At 37.2% G+C, this 20980-nt stretch overlaps 1 protein-coding gene and 1 long non-coding RNA gene across 5 annotated transcripts in view; both read right to left on the bottom strand.

Annotated features, from left to right (window-relative positions):
- LOC133521144 (uncharacterized) overlaps positions 1-13734 on the bottom strand; it is a 64120-nt gene extending 50386 nt beyond the window's left edge. Inside the window, exon 1 of the long non-coding RNA XR_009799869.1 lies at positions 13079-13734. This is a non-coding gene — a long non-coding RNA (uncharacterized LOC133521144). The remainder of the gene's footprint in view (positions 1-13078) is intronic.
- The window catches only part of LOC133521123 (uncharacterized), a 614754-nt gene that overhangs the window by 504044 nt on the left and 89730 nt on the right, over positions 1-20980 (bottom strand). The window lies entirely within an intron of this gene.

Genomic DNA, 20980 nt, shown 5'->3' with positions numbered 1-20980 from the left:
AAAAATATATAAATCATCACCAAGATAATCGATTATCTGGCTTTTGCAGATTTAATCGAGAATTGTAAAATATCGATCCTAATTTGCATTGTCACAACCCTATAATCACAACTCATACAAAAATGTAAACGAATATTTGAATCGCAGTATTAATTAAGTAGTCTAAATTAGTGATTTTATATATATTAGGTTAAGTAATGGTTAATATTAAGATTGGAATTTATTGGCGAACGCTGTAATTACAATGTTTTTTTGAATAATAAACAATAATTGTTTTTTGAGATGTGTCAGCCTACCCTTCGGTTTGAAAAAACTATAGGGTTTTAAATCGCGGCAGATGCCTAAACCCCTCGGCCACCCGGGTCACAGCGGCATGGGTCGAATTTTCCCAAGTATATCCAATTCCTTAAGAGGATAGGCCACGGCTGCTTCTTCATACAAACGTAGCCCCCATTTGCCTCTATGGATATTGACATTATGGACACTGAACATTTATTTTGATATATTAGCTATCTATATTTGACTTTTTTAGATGTTTTTAATAGGAACGAAAAACAGATTTCATTCAAATTTTTAAATGCTGAGAGCATTTAAAAATTAGTACGAAATCTGTTTAACTGTGTACTTATATAATAATTAAAGATTGTAAAAAAAAATCAAGCATATAGGTAGCTGTGCTTGATAATATACAACAAACTATATACATATGTTTTTATACGATTTTGACGATTTTGGAGATTGTCGCGCATCTCATCCGCGAGTATCACTTCATTATTTGTTTAGCATCGTACAGTGAAGGTATTAAATATATATACGGACAAAGTGCCAAAAAATGTATACACGACTTTATTGCCAATATGTAAAGGTAGTGTGGTAGGTCTACTTCTAATGCTGTTTTCTCACTGTATTGTTTTTATTGAGGTGTGCAATAAAGAGTATTGTAGTGTGTACATAATTTTTTCACTTTGTCCGTATCGATATTTAATAACTTGATTGTACACGAATCAGCGTGAGCGATCTTTATGGTAAAATCAAAATACGATCAAAACAGAATAAAGTGAATCGGGCTCCTTGTGAATATAGATTGCAGTGCATTTTACACAGCTGTTGCCGATTTATCAAGGCTGTGTGTTAACATGAAATTAGTACGTGGTTTACATGGATTTAAATTGTGTTACACGCTTTAGTAGCGGAAGGCGGGCAATGATTTTCCTGGGTGGGTGGTTTTCTTGCTTTTTTGTAGTAGCGATGGAAGCGAGATTATTTCAAAAGTTCAAAATATCTGTAAAAAGTAGTATAAAAGAAAACAGAGTAAAACATATCAAAATAGTCAAAACATGGCCAACTTCGTCAACCAATACATATCAATCACCCATACCGTGCGCGAGCGCCGGCAATAAAAATGATTGTAATTCAATCAGTGTAAGTCACGCCAGGGTGACCATCGGGGGTCGTGAAAAGTCTCAAGCTCAAGGTCAAGGTCACAATACAAATCCTCTTTATTGCACAACCTCAGAACAAATGTACATGGAAACACATATAATACATGAAGAATAGAGGTAAACAACAGGCGGCCTTATCGCTACAGAGCGATCTCTTCCAGACAACCTTTAGGCAGTGGAGAAATGAAACTTTTAATTTAACTAATTACTCACTCACTTAATAACTTAGACAGCAAAGGCATAGAAAAACATTCAAACGGCATACATGCGTAAGTGTATTAATTAGGTAACGGGAACCTATTTCGGGAGAAATAAAAGTGTAAATAAAGGAAAATATTGACTTATATTCAATAAATCGCCAACTACGTCGACCAATACATATTAAACACCCAGGACGTGCGCGAGCGCCGGCAATAACAAATTAGCGTGAGTCACGCCAGGGTGACCATCGTGGGCCGTGGGAACGGGACGAGTCTCAAGTTCAAGTTTGAGGTTGTCATTTAACATAGGAATCTCTAGCAAGTAGAGTTGCGTAATACAGTTTAAAAGAAATAATAATGAATAAATAGCCTATGAAAAATGCGAAATTTGCGCAGCTACGTGAATATTATGGGCCGTGGGAACGGAATAATATATTTCAAGTTTCAGATTATTTGGATAAAAAAGGCCGGCCCATCTGGGATAGGTAGTAAAAATATTCCGCTATTAATTCCGGAGTTCCGGCCAATATCGGATTTCAATACCAGTATTGAGAACCGTCCGATTTTGGATGCCCTAGAAATAAGGAACAACTATTAGTTAGGGTAACCATTGTAAGCCATGAGAAAGGGACGAATCTCTTTCAAGTTCATGTTGTAGGTCACTTGTGCAACAAAGGTATGTAACAAGTTGTAATACAAAACAAATGACGGTTTATCTTAATTAATTAAATCTAAGATAAAAACAACTAGGTAAGTAAAATGCGTTAAATTAACATGAGTAATGGAGTAACGTTCGAGTGATCATTGTGGGCCGTGGGAAATACGAGTTCAAGTTTTAGGTTCATTATTTGGGTAAGTAAAGAATGACTTGCGTAATACGTTGAGTACGTATCATGCACTCTTGATAATGAGAGATCTAAGATAAATAACCATGCTATTCGTAACTGCATACAATTCTTATCTAAAGATACGACAATTTTTAAAATATACATTAATAAAACCTTGGGAAAGAGTAGATAAAACGTATCTACTATTCATATTTACAGGCCAAAAAATATAAGAGATTTTTTTTTTGCAAAACAAATCAAGAAGTAGCATATAACTTTTATTTATAGTACCTACAAAGCAAAACAAATGACTCGCGGAAGGATACATTGGCCATGAGAACCGGGTGTTATATCCGTGTTGCATACAGTCGTGTGGTCACACTTGTGAGATCGGATATTGAACACCGCCACTGTTCTTTTGTTTTATTTGACACTATAATTCCTGGTATCGCTTTTTGATACTCACATGTTAGGTAACATTACTCGGAATTCTGATCTATATATATTCATTGTATAGCTTAGAATAAATGGTGATAACAACAGTGCTACTTTTGATAGATATTTTTTTAGTAACCAATTGATCATGCAGTCTGAAGAGCGTATTCTGCCCTACTAAGCCAAATAGCGCTATCTCAAAAGAAAATTCATTGCTAACTTATACTTTAGTTTCTGTAGCTGAAAATTACATTTTCTAAATCAATTGTTATTAAGATAGCGCTATTTGAAGACCGTCTGGAGTCTGGACATCCTAGGTACCTACCGCTGGAGAGTCTAGAGATAACTAGGCGCCGTCGACTGGACAGAAACTGCTTTGGACAGAGAAGCATAGCGGCCTGGCTGGCTGTATCGGAGGGCAAGTCCGACTTCGAGTCGTCGCACCACGGCAGTAAATAAAGGAAAAACTCGAATTGAAGCCCACCAAACAGTAAGACCGAAGTATGTATTCGTGCCGATACAAAACCAAAGTTACCAGGATTAATTGATCAATTATAATTTAAAAAAATTATAAACGTTTTAACAAAAACCATTTAACATTTTCAATTCTTAAATTAAATAACAAACTCATAAATGTTCTACTTTTCCACTGTCAATAATAGTACACAGAAAACTTTCAGACATACCTTTAGATATACGTTACGTAAATGTTCATTTAATTTAGAGCATGTCCCTCTATAATAAGAACGTAACTTCGATTGTATAGGGGCGGCTTTCTGTCAACGGGTTCGTGACTCTCAACAGTTTTCACACTCATTAGCGCCCGATAAACTCACACTTTACCAGCAGTTATACAAACAGCGATTTCCCGGACGGCGTTATCCGTATCAACACTATCAACCCCCGCACGCAACGGCTAGCAATTTTAAATATGTATATCAGATAGCGACGGCATCTAAACTTGAGAGCAATGAAAATAGGTTACGTTAGATGGGAATGTAAAATTTGTATAAACACAAAGTGACCGATTGACATTCCTCATGAGTGTGTATAATCAGCTGTGGTAAACAGATCGGGAGATCCGATGTCAGTTAATTAGGAAGCTTGCTAGGTGAAATAACAAATTGTACCATGTGTGTAATATTCTAGCAAAATAAAAAAATCTGATTCTGAAAGTAATTTTTAAAAACAGAACGTGACAAAATATCAAATTGACAGTATACTTAAATTGTCATTGTCGCTATATCGTGTCGTTTTCGAACCTTAAGCTGTTTAAAACTCCACAATTAAGATTAGGCTTAAGTACTTCTAAACTAATCAGCGGTTCATAAAATACTAAAATACGCCTATGTTCCAAATTTTATTACAATATCGCTACGGAATCCTAAACATGAATGCCCGTTAGCCTGTTAGGATCAGGTCTACTGGCAAGATATGTGCTCATGCGTGCACTTTAAACATTTTTTTGCAACAATATCACCTTCTAAAAACAAAGAGACTTTTTTCTTTACAATTAGCATAACAAGTATAAAGTCACAATACTAACTCGTACCTCTAGGGGTCTAGACACTATCTCACTCTAGTCGCTGTCAAAGATAAGACTGTCCTTATCAGCCCCTGACGCGTTGTCACCACAACCTTATTAAAGTGTCCAAGATTCCGGTTTCTCAGGTCGGGATTAATAATAACATTGCTTTATCGTATTTTTTGCCTTGGCGCCACTGGACTGACCAGGCCGCGTAGCCAACGTGCATATCGTTCACGCTCCGTGGCGAACGAAACGCAACTGTCACAGTCGCACTAATATGGAAGAGTGATAGAGAGAGATAGCTACGATACGCTACGGAGCGTCAACGATTGTAATGTTGGCTACGCGGCCTGGCCATGACTTCCCATTGCATATCACGTGGAGGCAAGTTGAATGCTTAGACCAATATAAGTGTACTTTTAGACAGATTTTAACCGTTTACACAAAGTTGTTACAGTTCTCGTGGATTTATTGAGTAGCTACTTTGTAGTAGGAAAAAGATTCTCGTTTATTTAAATATTGATTGAACGTTATCGATTCTTGTGAATACCGAGCACATAACGATAATACAAAGGTTCAGTCATACAAACTGACTGCGATTTGAAAGATGACGAGTGAAAAGTTTTTAGATTTTAATACCACGTCGGTGGCAAACAAGTATACGGTCCGCCTGATGGTAAGCAGTCACCGTTGCCTTTTAGTATGAGGTTCAAACTAATATTAATGAAAAATAAATAAATAACACTGTTAAAGCAGAGGTTATATTGTAGGTATTTTGTAATATGGTCGGTGCCCAACTTAAGCAACCAATTAGCGATAATCAGGGTCCATGTTGTGACAATTTAATTTAGAATTAACCACTGTATGTACCATGGAATTCAATAAATAAATGAAATTAATACTAGTTGTATTCAAAAGTGGACTTATGTTAGGGAACCGTGTACGTTATTTACTGTGCACAAGTTCTATTGCTGCTACTAATCGATGCAACGAACCATCTTGTTATTAATCGATTTATTGAAATCGATAAACTAAACAACTGACTTCATACTCTGGTTAACTCATATGTTCGCTTCACTTCACTACTACTGTATGCTAGAACAACACACCGAGACTTTAATGAAGTTTTTTACCATGTTTAATTAAAAATAATAATTTGGTGAAGCTATGCGGAAATTTGACGGGCATTTTGATGCGACGATGAATATCTTCGCGATTGATTTTCTTTTTTGGGTGCTGTTTAATTTGTAGAGGAATGAAGGTACTTTTAAGGTCTTTGAAGGACACCGTAAGCAGATAGTTTTCCTGTTTACACTACTTAATATATCGATTACTAACGACCCTCCTCCTCACGGTTCAACAGATATACACCTAAACCTTCCTCAAGAATCACTCTATTGATAGGTGAAAACCGCATGAAAATCCAAATATACAGACGCGGCGGGGGACTTTGTTTTATAAGGTGTAGTGATGAACAATTTTGAATATTGTGTCTATTCCATAAATTACACTTCATATCATGAACACACATGACCGAGGGAAAGCGAAGTCTTGGTTTCAGCTTGGGCAAAAAATATTTCGTATGTCCGTCTGTTCTCGTCATTTATCATCCGATACTCGTGAAATTTGATGAGAATTTCTATTTTTTTTTCGATTGGGGGTTCGCGTCTATTGCTCACAGAGCTACTAAGTAGGTTTCGATTCTCACTGAAACTTATCTCTTAAACAAAGAAATATTGATACTAGTAAGTAAACTAATATAAAATATTGAAGCCGCAAACTTGACTGATAAACTAGATGGCAATATGTACAAGAACTTCTTCTAATTAATTTAGTTCTTATAAGTTGTTATTATGCGGCCAGTATAAGCCAATATGTCAAACCAGTTACGAAACTGTCAAGCAATTAAACTTCCATACATATTCCGTACGCACTCGTTCGCATATAAAGGTACAAATTGGAAGCCGGCGACGTGTCGCAGCGACGCATCCCCGCGACACTTCGCCGGCAGCCATGTCGTATCGTTGTGTTATTTAGTTCCGAACCCGACCGCATATCCATCGTGTAAATCGCTTACGCTCCGTGGCGATCGAAACGCAACTGTCACTGTCGCACTAATATAGAAGAGTGATAGAAAGACACAAAGCGTTTCGTTGTCGTAGCGATAGCGATTATCACCTTGGCTAGGCCGGCTGATCTGCGGTCGGGCTCGGCGACGTGTCGCTGAATTCGAATGGTATTTTATAGGCCTAAAATATAGGAGGGACACAGACGACACAGCTATACTAAAGAATGAGAGATGAATATTATATCTCTTTCTAACAAATAGTTTTCTCTCTTACGTAAGTAAAACTTACAAGTGTATCTTAGGTCATAAAAATACAGTCTGCGGTCGCCTCACGTCGCCGGGTTCCAACTTGTACCTTTACTAGCCCACAGTGTCGCATTACACAAGACTATACCGTTCCATCATTTTTACTCATATTTACTCTGTGACGGTTACACTTATACAAACCATTGTATCTTGACCTTTCCGCTCACACTTTTTGAAAGCAATAAGGGGTCTTTTCCTAAGTAAAGAAACCTCCAATGTATAAAGACCTGTCTTAACGTAACTATCTATCATTCGAAAGAAGTCTTTGGTGGTTGTTTAAAGACCATTTTCTCTTGATCTCTAGCATATAGTAATGGTATAGGCTTCGTAGACTATGTTATATTGGGCTTGTTACTCTCTATTCAAACAAGTTAACCCAATTTTCGTGTTTGCACATGTGGTGGAATTTGAAAGAAAGTTCTCTATAATAGAAGACAGGCATTTCTATTCTATTTATAATTTGCTATGCGTTGCTATATTAGAACAGCCTTAAAAAAAACATAAATGAATGAATGGAATTTTAGGATTAGTTATGGCATAAATCGCTTTTTGTTAACTTAACCTAGTTGTCTGTAAAGACGGGAAAGTTTAAAAGGTTCAGGCCTTTCAATTCAGCCGGCTTAGGAATGACAATGACTACACGTTTGGTATTTGTCACTTAAAACCTGACAGGATTGTATTTGGCCCTTACCATGTTACGGGTTTGCAGTGGTACTAATTTATTATACCGGCAAGCTAGCTTTGACGATACACGTCGAAAATCTTCGATAATCACCGATGTAAACAATGGATAGATAAATAGATAGAATTTTTATTGATATTAATCATACACTGTCAGTTACATTATAATAATCAATAACAAAATCATGATAAAATTTTGATTAAAATGTCGATACACTTAACTATAAATTAATAATGTCAACAAATTACATAAAAAAACGACTTATAATTTAAAAAAAAAAATGTGACAAGATTTCGCAATTATAAAAGATTTTACCACAAATATGCCGAAAAAAGACTGTAAGAGATACAAAAAAAATGTTAACTACGAGTATAATACAATAAAATGACGAACGATGGCGTAGCATTCCAATAAACATTATTTTGAAATTAGTCGTTGGCATGACCGGTCCTAACGTTTTATTTGACTTTATACCCGGACCCGGATATATCCTTAAACTACGTCCAAAAGAGAGGTATGGGCACTGTGAATGTCATCTCGTTGTGTGTGGTAAGGCACAAAATTCATAATTCAAAAAATTATTCTGCAAGTAGACCTCAAGGGCTCTTTTACAAGTCAATACAACATTTATAGTAACATCATATAGTGACATGAAAACTACATAACAACATTTATACACACAGCACAGCGGATGTCATTCCAGATTCTCCTTACAGAAAACCGCAGTCAAATAACACTAGACCCTACTCATAGTGTTGTGTTCCTGCCGGTGAGTAAAGTTGCCAGAGCTTAATGAGGCTGTGGAGTGCAAGGGTCGACAACGTCCATGTAACACCTCTGGAGTTGCAGGCGTCCATAGGCTACGGAGACTGTTTACCATCAGGCGGGCGTATGCTTATTTGCCACCGACGTAGTATAAAAAAATACATAACGTACGCACATTATTGCCATATGTAATAGAATTTTATCAGGCCACCAGTAACATGAAATCATCGCATGTCAATTCGTGAAACCAACTCTCTATTTTCTCTCATACTGAATGCGCCATAAACGCCAAATAAAGCAAAGAAACTGCCAATGCATTGTCACACGTGCATTGTTCGCTGTTTATAGCTGAACAGACTGACATACATATGTGCAAGTAGATAGAAGACGCATTCTCACGCGTCTTACTGTTATGTTCATAATTTGTGTTATGTTTTAAGCTCAAGCGATAGTAAAAAATAAAAAATACGGAAAAACAGCGACTAGAAGGAGGTATACGATGTGATCGTCCATAAAAATGGGAGAAAACGTTTTCCACTTCTAAATATTTTCCATTCTCCATGATTTTTTAGTAAGTTATTGACACAAACAAACAATGAAAAACTAGGTTTATAAGATTTCCTTCTTTTTAATTGCAAAACAAAAAAAAATATTTAAAAAAAAGCGAAACCTATAAACCTAGAATATAATTATGCTGAAGCGATCGACGAAATCAAAGTGATTTATCTAGTTGAAACCGTTTTCTCCCGATATCGAATTTCAGAGAAAAATTACCGTTATTTCGTTAGATTCAAAAAGCTATTCTTCCCTCTTAAGAGGGGTTTTATATTATAGCATTACTTGTACTTTGCTCCCGTGGATCGATCTTTGAAGTCAAAAATACACTAAGAGCTTCGTTTATATTCCGTCACTGGTATAATTTCATCGGCCAAATGAATCAAGGTAAGAATACTGTTAGGTAGATAAATTATCATTTTATCATTTATCACTACTGCTCACTTCTCACATCGTCTTTTCCCAGAACCATCCTCATAAAACTCGCATGTATCTGATCTAAGTTTCTTATTAAGAATGCGCGTATTTCAAAAAGGTCCTAACAAACGAGCATCATGCGATCTTACTGCTTTCTTTTTCCATTCGATTTTGCTATTGATTTTGCTCAATTAAAAAAGGTCGTATCGAAATACAAATGTCATATAAACTTAGTGCATTTTATTTTGAGGGCTCTAGGTGTCTCTGCGCAACTTTTATTTTGCAATCGCGTGCGCAGACGCAGATTGTTCTAAAAGAGTTTTTGTTTGGTTCGCTAACTATTCACACATATTATGATTTATGGTGTAAAGTTTCTCATGGTATTTCATATAAAAGGATTGTGCTCTTATGACACGTAATATACTTGAAGAACAAATTAATTTAAGTACTTTCTATGATAATGTTTTAATTTGTATTATTTCAAGTATACACACTATAAACGTTATTTAATCTATAAACCGAATTGTAATCACCTAAGTTGATTAGAAGGTCAATCCAGACTGTTTTACCTTAGGGATGGCAGGGGGCGCCACGAGCCCTTAGGAAATTGTCCTATAAGTTGGTGGAAAATTTCGACCCATGCCACTGTGATCAGATAGCCGAGCGGTCTAGGCATCTCTCGCATAAACAGGACGCTGGTTCGATTCCAGCTCTGGACACTCGAGGCCTTAGTCGTTTTCGCTTCGTATATTACATTTATTTCGGTTTACGTAATGTACTTGTAGCACAAAAAGTATATCAACTTCAAAAGTCAACACAATAAATCTTCTCCTTCCTCAGCGAGTACTCCTCCAAGCAGCCCGATTTGCTGCTTCTCTCCTCCACAGAGGAGTGGGCCTGTGGGTATTTTTTATAACATCCTCCCATCTAGTTGGAGGTAAGTGATCTGGTCTTGTTGAACGAGGCCTCCACGCTAGGGCACGCTTGCTCCACCTCATATCATCTCTACATACATGCCTGGCCAAGGCCCATTTCAAGAATAAATCACATCTTTATATCGAGCTATATTCGGTTGCTGATTGGAACTGTTGGAAATAGTTAAAAACTATACATCAACAACATTATAAAATGTAATGTACATAAAAGACATCCGTCAAGTTCTGACAAGTCTGGGTGATGAGGGTTTTATCCACAACGATAAGTGTTAAAATTCCGGGCCACTAGGACTGGATGGCAATGACTTTCAAGAAAACAGACCAATTATATAAAAACTAGAAACGTTCGCAATTCATCAATCATATCAATGAATAAAACGGTGTTTCTTGCAAAAACGGTCATTTCAATGTACCAATAACCGGAACGTTATTCCATCTCTTTCTAGTACAACGATGTCACTTGAGATCCTAGATATGGCAGTAAAAACACACAGACAGATGTAGGACAATAGATTATTTATAACTAGCGTAGGAAAGCTCATTATGCTTCCACTTATCGGGCTATAAATCTTTTTTTCCAACGCTTCTGGAAAACTATAGTGGCTCGGATGCCAGTGGCAGCCTTCGCTGCATACTAAATATGTCAAGACTGACTATCCTTCAAATATAGTTTGTCAAGCCATTTCCGTTAGTAGAAAAAAGCATGAAATTTAAATATGTCGCCTACATTTTTTAATAGAAGGGTTATCGTCCCACAGAAAATTTGAATTTCGCGCCTTTTTCTACTGACCAAGTTGTTTGACAGACTATATATTATCAGCTCTATTCATTAGTTGTTGCGATAAAACGTATAGCTAAAGACAGCTAGTAGATGAGGTAAACTATATAGGTATGTCTATGAATATACAGGTGAAGCAGATACAATTGATAATTCAAGAGCAAAGAAAATGTGACTGTTTGTGCAAATAATTATTCTGATGTGCATGTAGCGTAACGATTTAAAAAAGTTGGTAAAGTTCACGGATATTTCAGGAAATTTCTTAGGAAATTAAGGAAACTTTCATTGTGGAGACGGAAAATTCCAATTTCATTTCATTGTAGAAACTTCGCACTTTTCCGACAGAAGCATATTAATTCACATTATATACCCAACATATATCTATCTAACTTTGTTTTTGCCATCGGATCCAAAGCTAATGCTAATGTAGCGACTGCATACTAATATATACCAGAATTTGTTAAAATGGCAGGGAATGAAAAACTTGTCGGTCTACTAACAATTAAGATTATCATGAATCCAACTATCCCGAACCAATCAAATAATTCTATTGATTTTTTTAAAGTAGTCACACTACTAAATATGAATTATAAACTGCAATAGATATCATACACTAAAGAAAGTGACCAAATCCACCGGTGGCCGGTGCAATACGTATGTAATTATGTAAATGGTAAATGGGCTATAAATGTCGTCTTATGTTCCAGGGGTCCACTCAAATTTCACTAGCGTCCCACCAATGGCTCGCGGTCGCGACTCGCAAACGCAACCCATAGTTTGGGAACTGCTGAGAAGTCGCACAACGCACATACCTAAGGGCTCGTGGGTAAGGACGATAAACTCTCGATCTTCTATTACCAGTTTATAGGACATTCGAATAAAACATACAAAGAATAAAGACTATGACGACCTTTTTACGAGCCCGGCCGAGATTGCCTATAAAAAACCTTTTATAGCTTTATGATGCGTTCTGACGTGATATATGACATGACGATGTCCGATATGAAAAACTCATAAAACACTCGAAATGTCTTTATGAAATGTTGAAGCTGATTTAAACGATGACAAGCGCTGGCGCCATTTAAAGTTCAATCGCCTAGTGGCACTGGCTTTGAAGAGTTCGTAGCAAGCTCGGCCAAATTTCACTTTCCTATACAAACGGAGTTTTCGTTCTCATTATAAAATTACGTGTTGGATTGTCATATCTTCATTAAGATGTTAATATATTTTTTATAAATGAAAGTAAAAATTAAGCCAAAATCGAAAATAACATTGGTATTTATGTCGGCAGACGATTGTAAGATCAGGCAGATCGTGAAATTCCTAGGCATATTGTGAAACGTGAAAATATTTTCTCGTTCCCTGAGTCGACAGAGCCTCGCTACGCGGAACTCCTAATTCTGGACAGTTTGCCCTTCGGGCGTCTGACACAACTTATGGAACCTATCCTACATACTTATGTATTGGTAATGTGACTACCGTCAATATAACATAATCATAATACATGGTCATATTTTTTTTTTACGTTATTTTACAATCAACCGTCGACATTTATACTTAATTTTGCCCCTGACAACAGTCATGGTTGTATTTTGTAATATTCTAGTACAAAAATTGTATTAGGTTGTTTTACAGTACATGGATATAGCACGTACCCAAAGAAAACCAAACTATTAGGCTGAGCCTCTCTAGGGAAAGTGACATAATAGAAAAAAAAACATGCCTAACTATGACTTAGTAACAGTACTCCACTCAGACTTCAAGCCGTGCCGGTCCGCCGCCTGACTCTCCTAACGGTTGCGGTCGGCTCGAGTTACGGCCGACACTTCCCTGCTTTGCCCTACTAGGATAGTCAGGTTTAGGTTTCCACGGTACACTGAAATACAAGCCCTACCGGGATCGGAGTAAAAAGAGTTGAAAGCGCAATGCTCTGTTTAGCTAGGGATACATATCCTCGGTACAAATCACAAATTCCAAGATTGCAAATCAAATTTAAAATGAGACTCGAGCTGCACGTCATGATATTTATTTATCCTATTTTTTACACTACGTCGGTGGCAAACATGCATACGGCCCGCCTGATGTAAGCAGTATCTCCAGAGGAGTTACATGCGCGTTGCCGACCCTAACCCCCTCCCACCCTCGTTGAACTCTGGCAACCTTACTCACCGGCAGGAACACAACACTATGAGTAGGGTCTAGTATTTGCAGTGATACACTCTTTTACAAATTGAAACTAAAACTAAACTAAACCTACCTTAACCTATGGGGTCTAGATTGCAAAAATATTTTATCTTCGTAAGGCCCAATGTATATTACAATGTACACTCCGTTTCAATCTAATTAGAATCTTTCAGAAACCAAATAAAGTAGCATTTCTATTATTTCGTTGCTTTCTCAAACAAAGAGGCTAAACAGAAAAGACGCAAATGACTGAAGATGAGTATACCACGCGATCATCTATACAAAAAGAGAAAAAAAAACCACTTGACTTTATTGACGGAATGAAAAACTTGGTTTATAGATTTCCTTTTTTTTTCAAAATTTTCAAAGCAAAAATAGATTTAAAGCGAAACCTATAAAACTTAAAATATATTAATTATGCTGAATATATCAAAATCATAGTGATTTGCAAGAATTTAGTAAGAGAAAAACGTTTTCTCCCGAAATGAAGAAAGAGTATCGTTATTTCGCTAGGATCGCAAATCTATTCTTCCCTCTTGAGGCCCGGTGACGTCATCTTTTTGAAACATATTTTAACTTTAGCACTGTATGTATAAAGTCCAAACTCTATGTAATATACACTGGGCCTCACGAAGGTAAGCATATAATGCAATAAAATTAGTACCTATGACCCACTTATACTATAAGACCAACCCCGAAATCGTAAAGCGACAATCCGGGCCATCTCCTGTAAATTCGTGGTGTACCTACCAAACACTTCCTCTCTGCGTGGGTTGATTACTCTTAAGAGTTTGTATTATGTACCTGGAACAAAATTATTAACTAATTAATATTTGACAATGAGTTGTGAGTCATCTTTGATTGAGATAAACCCACAGAGGCCACAGACCGACGGTTTTCTGTGTTTAAACCTATAAGAAAACAAACACAACGAAACGAAACTTAACATTTATTAAAGCAATAGTTGTGTTCAATAAACTAACTTTTATTTAAATTAAACATATATAAACCATATAAAATAAACTATATTTAATCACTAACCCTAAATATATCTAAACTTTAATAAACTAGTAACTTTTATGACTTATAATAATTGAGATCTAGATTGGGGTATTAGGTACCTACTTACCTTAAAAAACCGGCCAAGAGCAGGTCATGCTCAGTGCAGTCTAGGGAACCGATGAGGTTCGCTACAGTTTTTCTTGAAATTGTTTATCAAGCTTTACTTTCACGATTTTTTTAATATTTTTTGGAAAGTTAGGTCCCCCACTTTCTTTTCTTTCAGAGCGATTATTTCCGAAAATATTACGATTATCAAAAAATGGTTCGTCAAGACCCGTATTCGTTTTAAAACCATCGGGTAGGCGAGCCACCCCAACATTTTTCTTATTCTCGGCGTAACTGATTTATACTTATCGTGCCAAATTTCAGCTTTCTAACATTAAAGATCACGGAGCAATGCCTCGAACGGACAGACAGACGGACATGGCGAACGTATAAGGGTTCCTAGTTGACTACGGAACCCTAAAAGTGTAAAAAATTCTAAGAAGATATCAAAATTAGAACCACAAGGAACCCCGTGACAACACCCACTACAGTTTTACCCAGTTACACGTTATCGCAGGCTATTATCATCTGTATTTTCGTATAACGACGCCATCTTGTATTTTATGACAACCTAATAAAACGCTTTCTCCAAACATTCACGTTTCTTTTTGCGACATTAAAATTGATACACCTACTTAAAAGAAAACACAGGGCGTAAAAAGAGGCCTTAGTAACAAGATTCTGTTTGGTACAGTCACCTGCAATAATATGTTACTCTTCGAAGGCCTCAAAAATATGTAACACGTTCTTATGGCTCTACAAATAAGGGCTTGTGCACAAATCACGCGAGGTTTTTCACATTGGTCAAACAATTTCACCCTGCATTTCTTCTTCCTCCTCCTCGCGTTGTCCCGGCATTTTGCAACGGCTCATGGGAGCCTGGGGTCCGCTTGACAACTACTCCCAAGATTTGGCAAAGGCATTCGTTTTTACGAAAGCGACTGCCTTCTGACCTTCCAACCCAGAGTGTCAACTAGACCTTATTTTGGGATTAGTCCGGTTTCCTCACGATGTTTTCCTTCACCGAAAAGCGACTGGTAAATATCAAATGATATTTCGTACATAAGTTCCTAAAAACTCATTGGTATGAACGGGGGTTTGAACCCGCGACCTCCGGATAGCAAGTCGCACGCTCTTACCGCTAGGCCACCAACTCTTCGATTTCGCCCTGTATTTACGAGCCTAAATGATGTCTCCATAATCAGTTGCTGTATATCTACGTGATGTAAAACATTTTGTGAGTTAATTAACCCCTGAGTTAATTTATTGTATGTTAGCCATAATTCATTGGTTAAGTCATAAAACTATTAACATAGTTTAATAAGGTCATTAGAATGGAAATATCGTAATACTCTGCGATACAGCCATAATTCTATTATTGCTGGAAATTACTTGGTGATATTATCAATTCGCTACACACGGTTTATGTACGACTTGGTATAAATATAATATATACTGTGAACTTTGGGTACTTAGAAACCCTTCACTTTTAGCATAAGTCAACGATATACACAGATAGGTTATACTCATACAAAAGGAGCACAAAAAATACTTCCATATTTATTTCTATGCCTATGAAGAAATCTGTTATTTTTGATTAATTTTCGCATTCCATTCACCTTCTTTCGGTGAGCGGGAGCTCGTTAGCGTGTGCACATTTCTCGCTTGCCCAGGTGTGACTAAAGGCAACTTGTACGGTCAACCAATTTGATTCCTAGGCCACTATAGAACCATGTCATAATGACTTCTACGACAGTGCTTATTGAGTGATGCATATCATGTATAGAGTAGTTAAAGCGACAAGGTTCTATAGTGGCCTAGGATTCAAAATGGTTGACTCGCGTATAACCTACTCATAGTGTTGTGTTCCTGTCGGTAAGTACGGTTGCCAGAGCTCAACGAGGGTGCGGAGTGCCGAGATCTACTTATACCAATGACTTATTATAACTCAAGATAGATTATTTTAATACTACGTCGGTCAAGCATACGACCCGCCTGATGGTAAGCAGTCTCCGTAGCCTATGTACGCCTGCAACTCCAGAAGAGTTACATGCGCGTTGCCGATTTTAGCACTCCGCACCCTCGTGCGTAGTCTAGTGTTATTTGGCTACGGTTTTCTGTAAGGTGGAGGTACTTCCCCAGTTGTGCTCTGCCCATATATTACCTCTCTTTTGGACGCAGTTTAAGGACATTAAAGAGAGGTATGGGCATTGTGAATGTCATCTCGCTTTGTGTGGTAGGCCACAGCCTGTGGATGTCATTCCAGATCTAGAGCAGAGCCCAACTGGAGAAGTACCTCCACCTTACAGAAAACAGCAGCCAAATAACACTAGACCCTACTCATAGTGTTGTGTTCCTGCCGGTGAGTAAGGTTGCCAGAGCTCAACGAGGGGGGCGGGTTTAGGGTTGGCAACGCGCATGTAGCTCCTCTGGAGTTGCAGGCGTACATAGGCTACGGAGACTGCTTACCATCAGGTGGGCCGTATGATTGTTTGCCACCGACGTAGTATTAAAAAAAAAAAAAAAAAAAAAAAAAAAAAAAAACCGATATCTAGCAGCGAACACTACGAGTACCAAACATAGAAAGAAGAGAAAATTATGATCGAAACATGAAAAATCTCACCACCCGACTAAGTGGAGCATTTAGCCTATTATCTGCACACGTGTGGGGGTGACACTGACAATGCAGCATCCCTCTCATCTACCCCACACAGGACGCACTCGAAAAATCGATATCTATTGTGTGTGGGATTAGAAATATCGATTGTTGCTGTTTCGATTGCTGTGGGATAAAATGCTTGGGAAGTTTAAATTTCTATATTGGATTGAATTTGGAGTGTTTATAGAGAGAATAACTGAATAAAAGTAAATGGTTTGATGATCAATTGTCCACCTTTAAGACTCATGTTAGAACGGTCCGGCTTCGGTCGAGGCGTTCGATACTTCGTTTTCTAAAGAAAAAAAGATTTCGAGAATAAATTATAATTATTTTATGTTGACATATGGTAAACTAATGGCATTTAGTAATTAGTGATTAAAGTTGTGATTTGTGTTTACCCGAATATTTGTTAATTAATAGTCGGTAGTAACAAAAATTACCCTTCTTCTACCAGCCAATTATAATCAAAAAACCGGCCAAGAGCATGTCGGGCCACGCTCAGTGTAGGGTTCCGTAGTTAAGTGGCTGATAGACGGGCGAGTAAGTTCGCGAACTTATGGCTCGATGACTTTTTTCGCTTGTAAAGTACGCGTACTTAGGCTGACACACGAGCGAAAAAGGTCGTTGAGCTGTAAGTTCGCGAACTTACTCGCACGTCTATCCGGGACTTTACTCTTCCGTCACAATAAGCTAAACTGGAGCTTAAAGTATAGTAAATTTTTAACCAAGGGATGAAACGGTACCTTTCACCCGAGTTAAACAAATAGGCAAATTTGCATAATCAGTACCTAATTAAAGTAAGTCTTTTTACTATGAAGGGAAAACTTTTTGCGATAACTCAAAAACAGCTAAACTGATCATGTTTGCTATAGTTTTCATTTAATGTCTTTCTTAAGCTCTACTTCCACGATTTTTTTCATATTTTTTGGACCTATGGTTCAAAAGTTAGAGGGGGGGGGGGGATCTCCGAATATATTCACTTTATCAAAAAATGTTTCTTGAAAACCCCTATTAGTTTTGAAAGACCTTTCCAACGATATCCCACACTTTAGGGTTGAAGCGAAAAAAAATTTTCACCCCCACTTTACGTGTAGGGGAGGTACCCTAAAAAAAATTAAATTTTTAGTTTTTATTGTACGACTTTGTCGGCTTTATTGATTTATATATCTTTTTATTTCTTTCTAGCACTACCGACCACGGAGCAAAGCCTCGGACAGACAGACAGACAGACATACAGACAGACGGACATGGCGAAACTATAAGGGTTCCTAGTTGACTACGGAACCCTAAAAAGTATAAATATAACGTACCATGGGGTATGTAGTGTATAGATGTTTCGAGCGCTTACGTCATGGTGACGTCACTGACTGTTACAGTCAGTCGATGTTAGACCGCCAAGCAGAGCAGTCATACCGTGTGTGTGATGTTTGTGTTGCCGAACCGTTGGAAATACATTTTATCGTATGATTTAAGTAAGTAAGTAAATATTCTTTATTGTGCACCATACAGTTAAAAATAGAGAGGAAATGAAAAAACACGTAAAAGTTAGGTAAAAACAGGCGGTCTTATCGCTAAGAAGCTGTCTCTTCCAGACAACCTTTGGGTATTTACTGAGGTAAATACAGTACATTACATGGTGGAAGGATCATTCTCGCTATGGCGCTTGAACCAGTAACATTTAGCACGAAGGCTACTGTTTGTTAAGTTAAGAGTGTTGAAGTAAGAACTTGGAGTAAAATAAAAGTAATTGATTGTACCAAGGACTTTGTACACATGCCATGGAAAATCCTGACATATATCAACCCTACGCTCGCTCGCAATTACTGCAAATCGTATTTCGAATTGCACAAACACTTGTACCAACCTGCCATGCGACATTTTAACTTATCAGCTCAGTATCTCCAATTCATAACCAACAGACAGCAACAAGCAGGAAATGCTAAATACATCGCACAAGGATTATCCGTGCGTCGCAGATAGAGCGTATTTACGATCGCCTTATTAATGTATGGAGATAAAAAGACGGAACGTTTCATATTCGTATTTTATTTCTGGATCTGTGGGTATTTATGGTAATAAATATTTATAAGCATTGATTTATGCTTGTTATTTAAATTCGCGTAAGAGTAAGTACCTGGTTACCGTTCAGAAACATAATTATCGTACTTATAGGGATATCACTTATGATAGGAATTGTTTGAATTAAGTTCCCATCACGCGCGCGATTCGTCGCAACTTTATTAATTACATTATTAAGTATCATATTGAGGGGTGTTTACTTGGTTAGGGTTGATTTAATAATAATACTTTTCGTAATATTACGTTGCTGATATTGGGGAATCATTAATGCCATTTTGGCTACAGAAAACACAAAGGTCTATTCGAGTAATTTCGTGCCACGTGCCAGGCATGGTGACAAATGATAAAGAGCCGACCATCTTAGCCCTACAGAATATACCTGGGTATGTTACACATAGCAACCAATCTCGCACTTTTTGTGGACAACAATGATTTTATCAACAGTTTATACACTTAATTAAACCTTTTAGTTATAGCAATTACTAGACGAAATATACATAGGTATGTTAATTTTTTTTTTTTCCTGGCTTTCCCCTCTTGTGTTTTGGCAGGAGGGATTTTGCCAATGACGACGTTTTAAGACGTACCACGCACGATAAGAATGTTCGGTGTATGATAAATTTTGGTATTAATATTTTAACGAAAACATCCATCGTAAACTTTTAGGTAATACGTCAAATGCTACCAAAATCTGTCATACCTACTTGTTTCCATTATTTGCCATTTCTATTTAGGTGTTAAGTTTATAAATGGAATACAACAAGGAATCGATATTTTATCGTTATCGACTCGTGTTCAATTGGATTCGATTGAAATGGCTCTTATTATTGATCAAATATCAAATATCAAATATCAAACATTTATTCAGCAAATAGGCCACAGGGGCACTTTTACATGTCCATTTTTACAAACAATAAATTAAAAAAAAAACAATTACAAATATCGAATCTATGAAATAATAAATACTTTATTAGAGATGTATACTGTCTCTAAATGTCAAATTACACAAAAAAAAACTATGATAAAAAAATAAAACCATAAAATACTAAAATTCTTTAGAGATGTATAAGTCTCTAAGTGTCAGAAGAAATGATTCGCAGAATTAGGACAGCCAGCCAATAAGGCTGTTTAATGGTATTTAATTGATATTTATTTCTGGTATCATGATCTTGAGAGACACAGATAAGAAAAAATACATCTTTCTCACCAGTTTGCGTTTCTGTTTTCAATGACTTTCTAAAAAGAGAATGGACATCATATTTCCCCCTATGTTCTACTATATTTAGACCCTGTTTTTACGAATTGCGTAGGTCAGTAGGTGGTAGGGTGGTTAGGAATTTATTTTGCGCTAGGACATGGGTTCTTCAAGAAGCGGGTATTCAGGGTTCTCACTCAAGGGTCGGCAACGCGTAAATGGCTGCGATATTGCTTATATATCCATAGGCGACGGTGATCGATGTGATTTAATACCACTTTTTTTATATTTTGTTATAATGTAAATAAAAAGGCATAATTCATTAAAATCTATAGGAATGTACAACATTATATCATTGGCCACACAGACATAAAACTGCACAATCCTCAACGCATCGGCGCGTAAAATACGCATGGTTACGCCACCCGAGCGCTTCCTATTGTCTAACTGCAGTTCCCGGTACAGACAATACCGATGTAAGACCACACACTACGCTCTTAAAGAAAGTATCTATACTGAGTACAGTATAGGGGTAACATCAGAACAAAATTAAGGAGTAAAACGCTACTACGAGTTGCAGCTTATCAATTATCATACTGAGGTTTATGCAGACCTAATAAAAGATAGGTAGTAGGAATATTATCCACCGTGGGCCAATTACGCCCGACAGATTTGAACCTAGCATTCCTGAGGTCATAGGGAGCAAAAAATGTTATATGTGACGTTATTTATTTAAAGGGACCTTATTGTCGATGGCGCTTCGGCTGTTATAAACGATGCTCCGATACAAATACAACGCTGCGCGCCGCAGTGCGGCG

This window comes from Cydia pomonella, chromosome 9 (genome assembly GCF_033807575.1).
Source record: "Cydia pomonella isolate Wapato2018A chromosome 9, ilCydPomo1, whole genome shotgun sequence".
In the NCBI taxonomy this organism is placed as follows: domain Eukaryota; kingdom Metazoa; phylum Arthropoda; class Insecta; order Lepidoptera; family Tortricidae; genus Cydia; species Cydia pomonella.
The sequence above is the reverse complement of the archived record's forward strand: the minus strand, read 5'-3'. Positions and strand labels throughout refer to the sequence as shown.